Below are 10309 nucleotides of genomic sequence, written 5' to 3'. Positions count from 1 at the left end.
AATTTTACAATTTTCTTTTCTGCAGTATGGGCTAGAGCATGTTCTTTTCAATGAAGAGATGAGATGTGACTTTTTTTTTTCATATTATATTAATATATGTTCACTATAGTAAATAAACTATGTGAAGCAATGAAAAAGTAAAAATTCATTTTGTCATTTAACTTTATGTCCTCATTTAGGTCTGGCTTTTTGAGTCTAGAGTTTTCTGGTTCACTTAGCTGCAGTAAGAATTTTATTCCACGTGAAGCAAGTGAGTGCAATGTTATTGCAGTCACAAAGGATCACAGGAATCAGCAAGTATTGATTTTATTTTCTTAACTTGTAATCAAAATCTCGGCAACACGTAGGTGCTGGCTTAGAGTTTCTAAAGTTGAAAGCTGTAGAATGTGAACATTTTTCTTTCCCAAGGCTACAACTGTATTTTTCCCATCCAACTCTAAAGGGAAGTTGCAGAGAAAGAGGGGTAAGCAGTCAAACGTCAGCATTTTGCAGTTGCTCACAAAGCCTAGCTGGTGACTAGGCTGCTGAGAAGCAGCTGTAATGAAAGATTTTTGCCTAAAGGCAAATGTCCACAGAAAGCATTTCTTATCCAGCTTGCCTCCCAGCTCTGCTCCAGGCTAAACTTATGGCTTTTGTTTACTTTTCAAATATGCATTTTGACCAGTTTTATCTGAAAATCAAGTCATAGTTCAAGTTCTCTGCATTGAAAAAAATTATCACTAACATACCCCTGCTTCCACCTAAAACATTCATAAATGATGAAAATAAACCTTATTGGCATAATCTGTATTGATAAAGTAGCACTAAACCATATAGAGCTCATTAATATAAATGTCTACTTATTGGAAAATTTTAAACAGCAAGGAGAAAAACAAATGTTTTATAATTTTTACAAAGATGACATTTGAGACTGACTCAGAAATCAGGGATAAGGTAATAATTAAAGCCTTTATAATGGAGCATAAAACTTTCCTGTGTTTTGTAGTGAGAAATGACCTGACATTTTAATAAAGATGAATAAAATGATAAATTAGATTAATACAATATATACAAGGAAGAGAAAGATAGAAAATACAACAAGAAAACTCTTAAGACTGGCCACTATTTACACCAGATTTCAGTAAAAACAGGAAGTTGACATCAGAACCCCAAAGACTACTCTATTTTAATTATTATATTTTTATATAACAAGTAAATAAACAGATCTCATGAATATTCCAAAATATCTGTTCCCATCTCCATTGATTCCCATGTGCTATAAAGTAGCATATAGAACCCAAGACCACGTAGTTCCTTTTAGGTTTACTAAAGTGAAGATTTCCACAATCAACAAAAGCAAGACTTGCATCCCATAAGAATGCTGTCTTAGGAGATACAGTGATACCACTTATAATCACTTCTATCTCATATTCTGTGTCATTATTAAATTCATGCACCTTTTTGTGGATGTTTTCGTATGTCACCTAATATAAATTCCAATTCATCCATATACTAATCTTAAAGATCTCTATAAGCTCCTGAAGCCATTTAAAAAAATTGTCTCAGAGTAGTCCATTTTTGCTTGAGGGTGTTGCTGATTAGTTTGAAATTCTATTGGGCTTCTCATCTTGTTTTATTATCCGCATTCAATTTTCTTCTTCCTTCATATACTCAGAAATGCATAGGCAGAACTTTAAATTTCAAAATCAAAACAAACAAATAGAAATGACAACATATTTTCATATAAATATGTTGTTATATATCATTTTATATGTTTATAAAACATAAAGATATAGATATATGTACACACGTGCACATTCAGCACTATTCGTTTTGTGTTATGAACTGAATATCTGTGTCCCCCTAAGAGTCATGTTGATACCCTAACCCCCAATGTGATGGTATTTGAAGGTGGTGCCTTTGGCAGGTAATTAGGTTAAGGTAAGGTCATGAGGCTGGAGGGCCCCATGATGGAAATAAAGGTCTTATAACAAGAGAAAAAGTCATCAGAGTGCTTTCTCTCTACAATGTGAGCACACAGTGAGAGGGGGGCCATCTGCAATCCAAGAAGAGAAATTTCACTGAAACCCGTGCATGCTGACACTCAGATATCAGACTTCTAGCCACCAGAACTATGAGCAATAAATATCTGTTGCATAAGCCACTGAGTCTATGATTTTGTTATGGTGACTCAAACAAACTAAGACATTTTGCTAATGTTGATATGTTGAAAAAGTTACATTTGCATATTGTATTACTAATATTCTAGTAAAAATTAATATATGTGTATGATAAATTAATAGGGATATAAAATGAAAGTGTCTTTTGCAACAAGATTCTACAGGGTCTTTTTTGATATGTAAACATTGATAATATTATTTTATGCATTCTCCCAGCATTATTCTATGACTATGCACAAATACATTTACATTTTTAACAAAAAAGAAATAATGTTACATAGAAATTTCCTCTCATGCTGTTTTTTATTTCCAATAAGTAATACAGCATATATGGTGGCTCATTCCATATCAAATTAGATATATTTTATTATTTTACTAGCAGCAGAGTGCATATTGCATTGTACAAATATATTAAGATACATTTAATGAGTCCCATATTAATGACCATTTGACTTATTTCCAGGATTTTGCTAATGTAAACAATGCTACAATGGAAATCTTTGTACCTGTGTCTTTGCACAATTATGCTGCGGTGTGCTTTAACCAATAGAATGTGGAGGACATGACATCATGCTGCTTTCTGCTACAGGAAGAAAGCTGCCACATAAGAAGTCCAAGTATCAGAGACTACCATGTTCTCCCAAAATTGTAGAATTGTGAGTAAATAATACAATATTTTAAGCTACTGATTTTTGTCATGGGCAGCAACAGATAACTAAAATGGGCTTTATTAAATGTAAGACTTTGTGTTCATCAAAAGACATCTTTAAAAGAATGAAAAGGAAGTCAAGGATTGGAAAAAAAAAAACACTTGTAATACATGCAACTTAAAAAGGACTTATATTGAGATTATATAAAGAAATCCTACAAAATAATATAGATAATCCAAATATTAAATGGACAAAAGACTTGAGACACTTTAGAAAAAGCCATATTAAAATAGACAATATTTATAGTAAAGATGGTCAATATCATTAGTAATTAGAAAAATGCAAATTAAACCAAAAGGGGCTATCAATACACAAACATCAATGACTACATAAAAAGTTTGCCAATACCAAATGTTGACAAAAATTTCTGTAACAGGTGAAATTTCCTTACATTGCTGGTGACACTGGAAACTGGTATGACCCATTGGATTTATATTATATTTGGCAATACTCATTAATGTTAAACAATCAGCAATTCCACTTCTAGGTATATTCTCAAGAGAAATGAGTGTACATGTCTACCAAAAGACAGATAAAAGAATTTTCATAATATCTTGATTCATAAAAGCCAAAAACTAGAAGCAACCAACAGTAGAATTGTTATATTCATGCTGTTGAATACTATACAGCAATAGAAAAAAGAATACACTATTTCTATCTGCAATCACATCATTGAATATTATTTCTCTCTTTGACTTCATAAATGGCATCTTTCCATCTAATTTTTAAAATTTTCTTATAAACGACTTCCTCAGTTAAAATTTATTTTTAAATATATTATCATTTTCTCCTAGAACTGTTACAGATTCAAGTTTTAATATTTAAATTTTTGATTCATTTGCAATTAATGTTTGGCTCAAGAGCAGCTAACAATCAGCATTATATTTTTGTGATGGCTAGTTGTATATTTCAACATTTGCAGAGTACTTGTATTTTCTTCACTATTTTAGAATGGCAATTTATTACATATTATATTTCCTTATTTGTTCATTTTTATTTCTCAGTTTTCTAATGGTGTCATTAATCTCTCTGCTCATCTATGTTCTAATATGAACTTATTTTAATTATTTAAGTTTTATAACATCTTTCATTTATGTGATAAAACTATTTTCCCTTTAATCATTTTTAATTTTTTTGAATTGTTTGTGAAGAACTTTAATATTCAAACTGTCAAGTTCCAGAAACTATTAGAGAATATTAAATTTCAAATTCATTTAGAAGAGAGATGACATATTTAAATATTAAGGATTTGTAATGAAAAACAAGGTTTGTGATTCCACTTTTTTTAAGTGTTACTTTATGTCCTACACAAAATCTTTAAGTTTACTTAATACAGTAGTGCCACTTTATCCATGCAGCACATGTTCCAAGACTGCTAAGGGGATGCCTAAAACCATGGATATTACCAAACTCTAAATATACTATGTTTTTTCCTGTACGTACATACCTATGGTAAAGTTTAATTTATAAATTAGGCACAGCAAAAGACTAAGAACATTAACTATTAATAAAATAGAAAATTATAACAGTATGCTGTAATAAAGTCATGTAAATGTGATATCTCTCTCTCTCTCTCAATATCATATTGTATTGAACTGAGGGAAACTGAAACCATAGAAAGTAAAACCAGAGATGAGGAGATACTACTGTATAGTTCTGCATATTTCTTAAATACATCGCAACCATATATATCTGTCATCTCTTCTTTTCTCTCCTCCCTCCCTCCCTCTTTTCCTTCCTTTCTTCTTTCCTTCCTTCCTCCCTTCCTTCAGCCCCATTGCATCTTGGGCTGCCATTTCAACTACTTGCATGAGCCTTAATTAGTTACAGTGTATTCTCTGGAAGGAGTAATGTTTACTTTAGTTCCTGAGCTTTTCTTATTTAATGATAGACATTGGTTACTCGTTTTACTCCAAAAGCCAGATTAGCATATATAGGATGTAGAATAGTTGTCATGTTTTCTGATACAGTCCTGAAAATATTATAGATTTTGTTCCTCAGTTTTTTAGCTTGAATGGTGTTACTACTAAGTCTGATATCAACTCAATTTTTGATCTCTTTTATAGGTGACTTTATCTTTTACTTAAGTTCCCTTACGATTTTTTTTTTGTGTGTGTGTGTGAGTGTGGTACTGAAATTCAGTAACATAACCAGGATTATCCTGATGTTAATAATTTTCCCCCATTGGGACAGTGTGGGATCTTTAAGATACTAATACAGGCCTTCCTTTAACATTTTGTCTTTGAGTACATATTTAAGTTTTTTGTTAGGTTTATTTATTCTGTTCTCTGTAAATGCTGATTTATCACATGCTACTTTCCATAGCTCTAATTTTCTTTCTATTTCTTTGTACTCCTTGTTCATTTTCAATTTTATTTTGTATATTTTCAAACCTTTGACCAATGACCCCTATTTAAGCTAGTACTAATTGAATTCTTATGACATATTTTCTTTTGCTTTTTCAATTTTGTTCTTGAAAGCGGTTTGCCCAGTTTTCATCCCCTTATCTTTTCTTTTTTGAGGAGTTATTTCAGAAAAGCAGTATTTTCAGTTGGTCCTTGTTTCCATTGTTGATCTACAAAATGTGATCTACTGTGTGGTATAATTTTATTTTTCTATCTGCAGCCTTTTGTTCTAGCGTCTCTTGGTATAGTACATTCTTGTTTTAATATAGTAAAATTTTTCTCAAATATTTTGATTCATTTCAAACTTATCGCCAATGCTTACTAATGACTTTAGCTCCATAATTTAGGCATTAGAATGGTACATTTAGATGCTCCATGACAACTTGGAACATATTTGGTAGGGGGAAAATTGCTGTGTCATTTTTTACAAAGTGAAAGAACAGAGAGTGAGGTCCAGAGATGTTTTGCACTGTTGTGTTATTCATTGATATGTACCAAAATGCCTCAAAATTTAGCTGTTTAAAAATAATAATTTATTATCCCACACCTCTGTGTGTCAGGATCTGGTTGTAATTCATTTGAGTGCCTCTAGTTGATGGTCACTCTTGAGGCTTTATTAATAGTAAAGCTCTTGACTGGTGCTGCAGTCTCATCTGAAGGCTTTGGGGGGATCCCATTTACAAGCTCAGTCATGGCTGTTCACAGGCTCTGGTCCTTGCTCTGTGGACCTCTTCACGGGAATCCTTCATGATGAGGCAGCTGGTTTTCCCCAGAGTGAATGATCCAAAAGGGAGTTAGAGTAATTATCCAAAAACAAAGCCACAGTCTTATTACCTGATCTCAGAAGGGACCTATTATCACTTTTGCTATATTCTCTGTGTTAGGAAGGAATGTATAAATTCAGCCCACACTAAAGGGGAGGGTTTACACAAGAGCACAAGTACCAGGAGGTGGGTATCATTGCAGGCTGTCTTAGAGGCTATTTATCAAAGCTACCTTCTGAAAGAATGTGAAAATAGGTCATAAACACCAACTTTAAAATATCCTATTTCCTCTCTAGTTTTCCCTGCTTACTTACTACCTTTTAATTTTTGCAGTGGATCAAGGTAATTATCTATAAAACTCTTTTTAAAAAGGAAGTACTGTGGTTGGAAGAGGCTGTGTATCTGTGTCTATCATCTCATGGAAACAAAAGTGTTTATGAGTAGGAAATTGTTCCATTCCCTAAACTGTCTCAAAAATACCTATTTGGAGTTTGCTTCAAAAGAGAAAAGAAGAACACAGGAAAGGAAGAACATGGCTGGGCCCTGGTAAGTTGTCCTGAGACTTAGAAGAGGAATGATTAGTATAAGTTTTCCAACATCTCATGTAATTGTGAGGTACTGGCAGTGGAAAAGGGAATAGACACTGGGCAATTTACTTCAATTCCTCAAGTTTTATCTCTAAAAGGAAGTAAAGAGTACTCACAATTCAGGTTTGTTGTGAATATTAGTGAGTAAAGAAATATACTGGTAAAATAGGCATTTAATTAGTCTAAATATTTTTCCAGACTTCCCTTTGTCCTCATCCTTTCTCCCTTCCTCACCTTTATAACACTGAAGAATTTTCTGAGCCATTCAACTTCATGTGATTTTTCATTACTTTTAATAATTACTAATGTTATTGCTCATCTCTGTATATTTTGCAGTATTTACCGGAGTTTTTATATATATGTTCAAAGTATATTTAATTTTATTGAGTGGAATTCATAGAAGTGACTAAATATTAACATACACACTGATCAAAATAAAGATTATGTTAGTTTGCATTATTATTCTACAAAAATAATAAATGATAAATTTATACATATTTTTGCAGTGGTTATGATGTCTTTGAGATGTGGTAATTTTGCTTTGAGACTTGAAATTAATTTAGAAATCATTTAATTAAAATTTTTAGTTTATTTTGAAAGAATCAGGGTGATTTTCCATGTAAAGTAAAAAATAGTGTAGCTGTATGCATAATATTTATTTGTTGACATGTATATTTTAATATGCAAAAATTGTTCTAGTTTTCAATGATTTGAGATTTAATGTTTTAATATAAATCTTAAATCCATATGCACATGTATTAGAATTAGCCCATAATTACCAAGCAAAACTATATTTAGCAAATGGTTTATGTTAAATTTATTTTCAACAAAATGCTGTCTTCCAATCATGTAAGTTACTTACTTATCTAAGGAAAGTACCAAGTCTCCTAGAAAAATATAAGCCACTTCTATTTGATGTTCAGATGGTGACTTCAGTTAGTTTGGAGAGATCAATATTGTTTTCTACAACTAAACACTAAATCAGTTATCTGATAGAGAGGCCATTAATATATTTAAGAAAAACATACCTATATTTCATCCATTCTTTAGGCAACGTCAAATATATAAGACAAGGAAAAAAAATTGCACAATTGCTTTAATTTGCATTTCTTAATCTGTAAATGTTTATGTTCATAAAACAATGTAAATTATTTAGAAGAATGTCTGGTACTCAGTAAATATTTTTAAATGAGTTTTAATGTTTATTTCATTTTCTTAAAAGAGTTGAATTGTCTTTTTGTTAATAATAATTAAAATATGTAACCACATAAACAAAAATGAAGAAACTAATCTTTTGTATTTTGAAACCAAATCTCTTCAGATAAAAAAATAATAAGATCACACCTGATCTTACTACAATGTGTGTGTGTGTGTGTGTGTGTGTGTGCGCTCTGATTCTTGCTGGTTGTTACCCACAGGCGTCCTCCTTTTTTGCTTGCTATGTAGCTTTTGCATAGCGCAGCTCACAATATTCCAGCTTGATATTTTTTTCAAAACAAGCAAGGGAGAGAGTCTTGTAGGAAGAAAAGTCCTCCAATTTTATGTATCATAATCATTGAAGTGACATCCCATCACCTTTACCGTATTCTATTGGCTATGAGCAAGTCACAAATCTATAGTCAATAGAAAAATTTGGATCTTATATAAATTCAAATAATTATATATATGGCATTTACAAAGAAGGGTCCCTTATTTAAGGTCGAGTCAATGAGAATCAATGTAGAAATGATTGTATCTGCATATATGTCCTAATAAAGAATATAATATTTAATTTTATGCAAACCCATGAAAAGTCTTCTTGACATTAGAAATATAGGGGGAAAAAATCAGTGAACCAGAGAGCTTACTTGGAAGTGAAATTCCATGCCAGCATTACTTATAGAAATACAGGAATTAAGAAAATCCTACCACATTCAAGCACGTGCCTCTGTCCTAAGGTTTTATGCTATATTACATAGCTCATCTATTAAATGTGCCACTTATGTGTTTTTTGGCTGCAAGCCTCAGAAATCACTTTAGCTATTTTAACAAAAAACAAATTTATTTGAGTGATAAGGAGTTTCATAGAGATTCAAAGCGGTAATTGATTAATCAAGCTTAGAAAATTTTAGGAATCAAGGCAGATCCAGGTTTCCAGATAGCAGGAGCTAATTTCTTCAAGTGCCACCACTAATGTAATTCAGCCTAAGAGCAAAATCTCAGGAGGAGAGCAAACACTTGGCCTAATGTGGGTTAAGTGTTCACCCCTTGAAGGGAGAAGGGCAAGCACCTTGACTTAGGTTATTTCTGAAAGGCAAATTTTACTACTATGAACAGAAAAAAAGGTAGTAGGCACCATGTGAATTAAGGCATCAAAAGTCTAATATCACTTAGATATGCAAAGATAGAACACCACTGTAACTACGTTAAGTTAGTAATTTATAAAAATTACAGTCTATAATTTGCAGCATTGTAGAATATTACTATTACTGAAAAACTTCTCATGTTTATTTTGTATTTGCAAAATAAATACACAAAATTACACACTGACAGGTTAGTCTCTAAATAAGGCATTAAAGTGGTGCATTTAGAAGTCAATAAAAAATAAAAGCTAGTGGTTTGCATTTTTGAAAGCCAAAATTCATGTTTCTGGGATATGTGAGATTCAAAAGAATTGCATTCTTCCTTAACTTTAGTCTATTATATTTCTCTTGTGTTAGCACACTTTCAGCAGCTTTCCATCATTATGTCAGGGTAGTACCTCATAATATTTTTCACATTTTCTGCCTCATACATCAAACTATAGAATTTTATCCATAAGGCAGAGCTGTCATTCTGTAAAATTTTTAGCAATGTTCCCATTTTTATCTGACATCTAGAAATACCTAAAGTAATAAAAAATCATTTTTACCTCATATTTGCTTTGGTTTTCATTCTGTCCCTGTCAGTCTATATACAGTATAGCAAGGGAAGATTTATATAACATCATTTTGGGTGTTCTAGAATCAGACAAAGAATCCTTACCTTAGCTGGTTTTTTATCCCCCAGAATTTTATACAAAAGCATAACACCTATACTTAAAATAATACTCTCCTCTTAAAACTTTACCTTTTTGGCCATGAATACTTTCTCTCCATTAAGTAGAAGTATGTGTGTGTGTATAAATATATATATAATACATATCACTTATATATACAATTATTCCACAACCATAAGTGAAGACTTCATATTTTCTAAAATGTCAGTATTCTGAGCAATGTAACAGACATATTAGGAAATTATATTTATGTTGTTTAGTATTATCTCATGAGGGTTTTTAATTAGCTATCAAGATATTTATAAAATATGATTTTACCAAATATCTAGGCTTCAGTTCAATTCTGGGAATGCAAACTAAGCACTAAAATAGATCTTATTTTCAAACAACTTCTTTCTCAAAGTGCTTTAATTAAAAATGTAGTTCTAATCCTCAACATTTTTAACTTCAAGGCATAAGACCTTGAAATTATAGTTTTAAAAAAGCAAGTGATGTTAATTACCTGAAAAATCTAAAATGCTATATAATCTTCATAAATATCATCATGTATTATTTCAAAGTTTCATTATGAACAATAAGCATATTTTATGGAGCACTTAGCAGTTGCCAAACATCATGTAAATGCATTAACTCGATGGCTCCTCAAATAAAGTTAGGTGTGGTTTATG

This window comes from Eulemur rufifrons, chromosome 18, assembly GCF_041146395.1.
Source record: "Eulemur rufifrons isolate Redbay chromosome 18, OSU_ERuf_1, whole genome shotgun sequence".
NCBI lineage: Eukaryota > Metazoa > Chordata > Mammalia > Primates > Lemuridae > Eulemur > Eulemur rufifrons.
The sequence above is the reverse complement of the archived record's forward strand: the minus strand, read 5'-3'. Positions refer to the sequence as shown.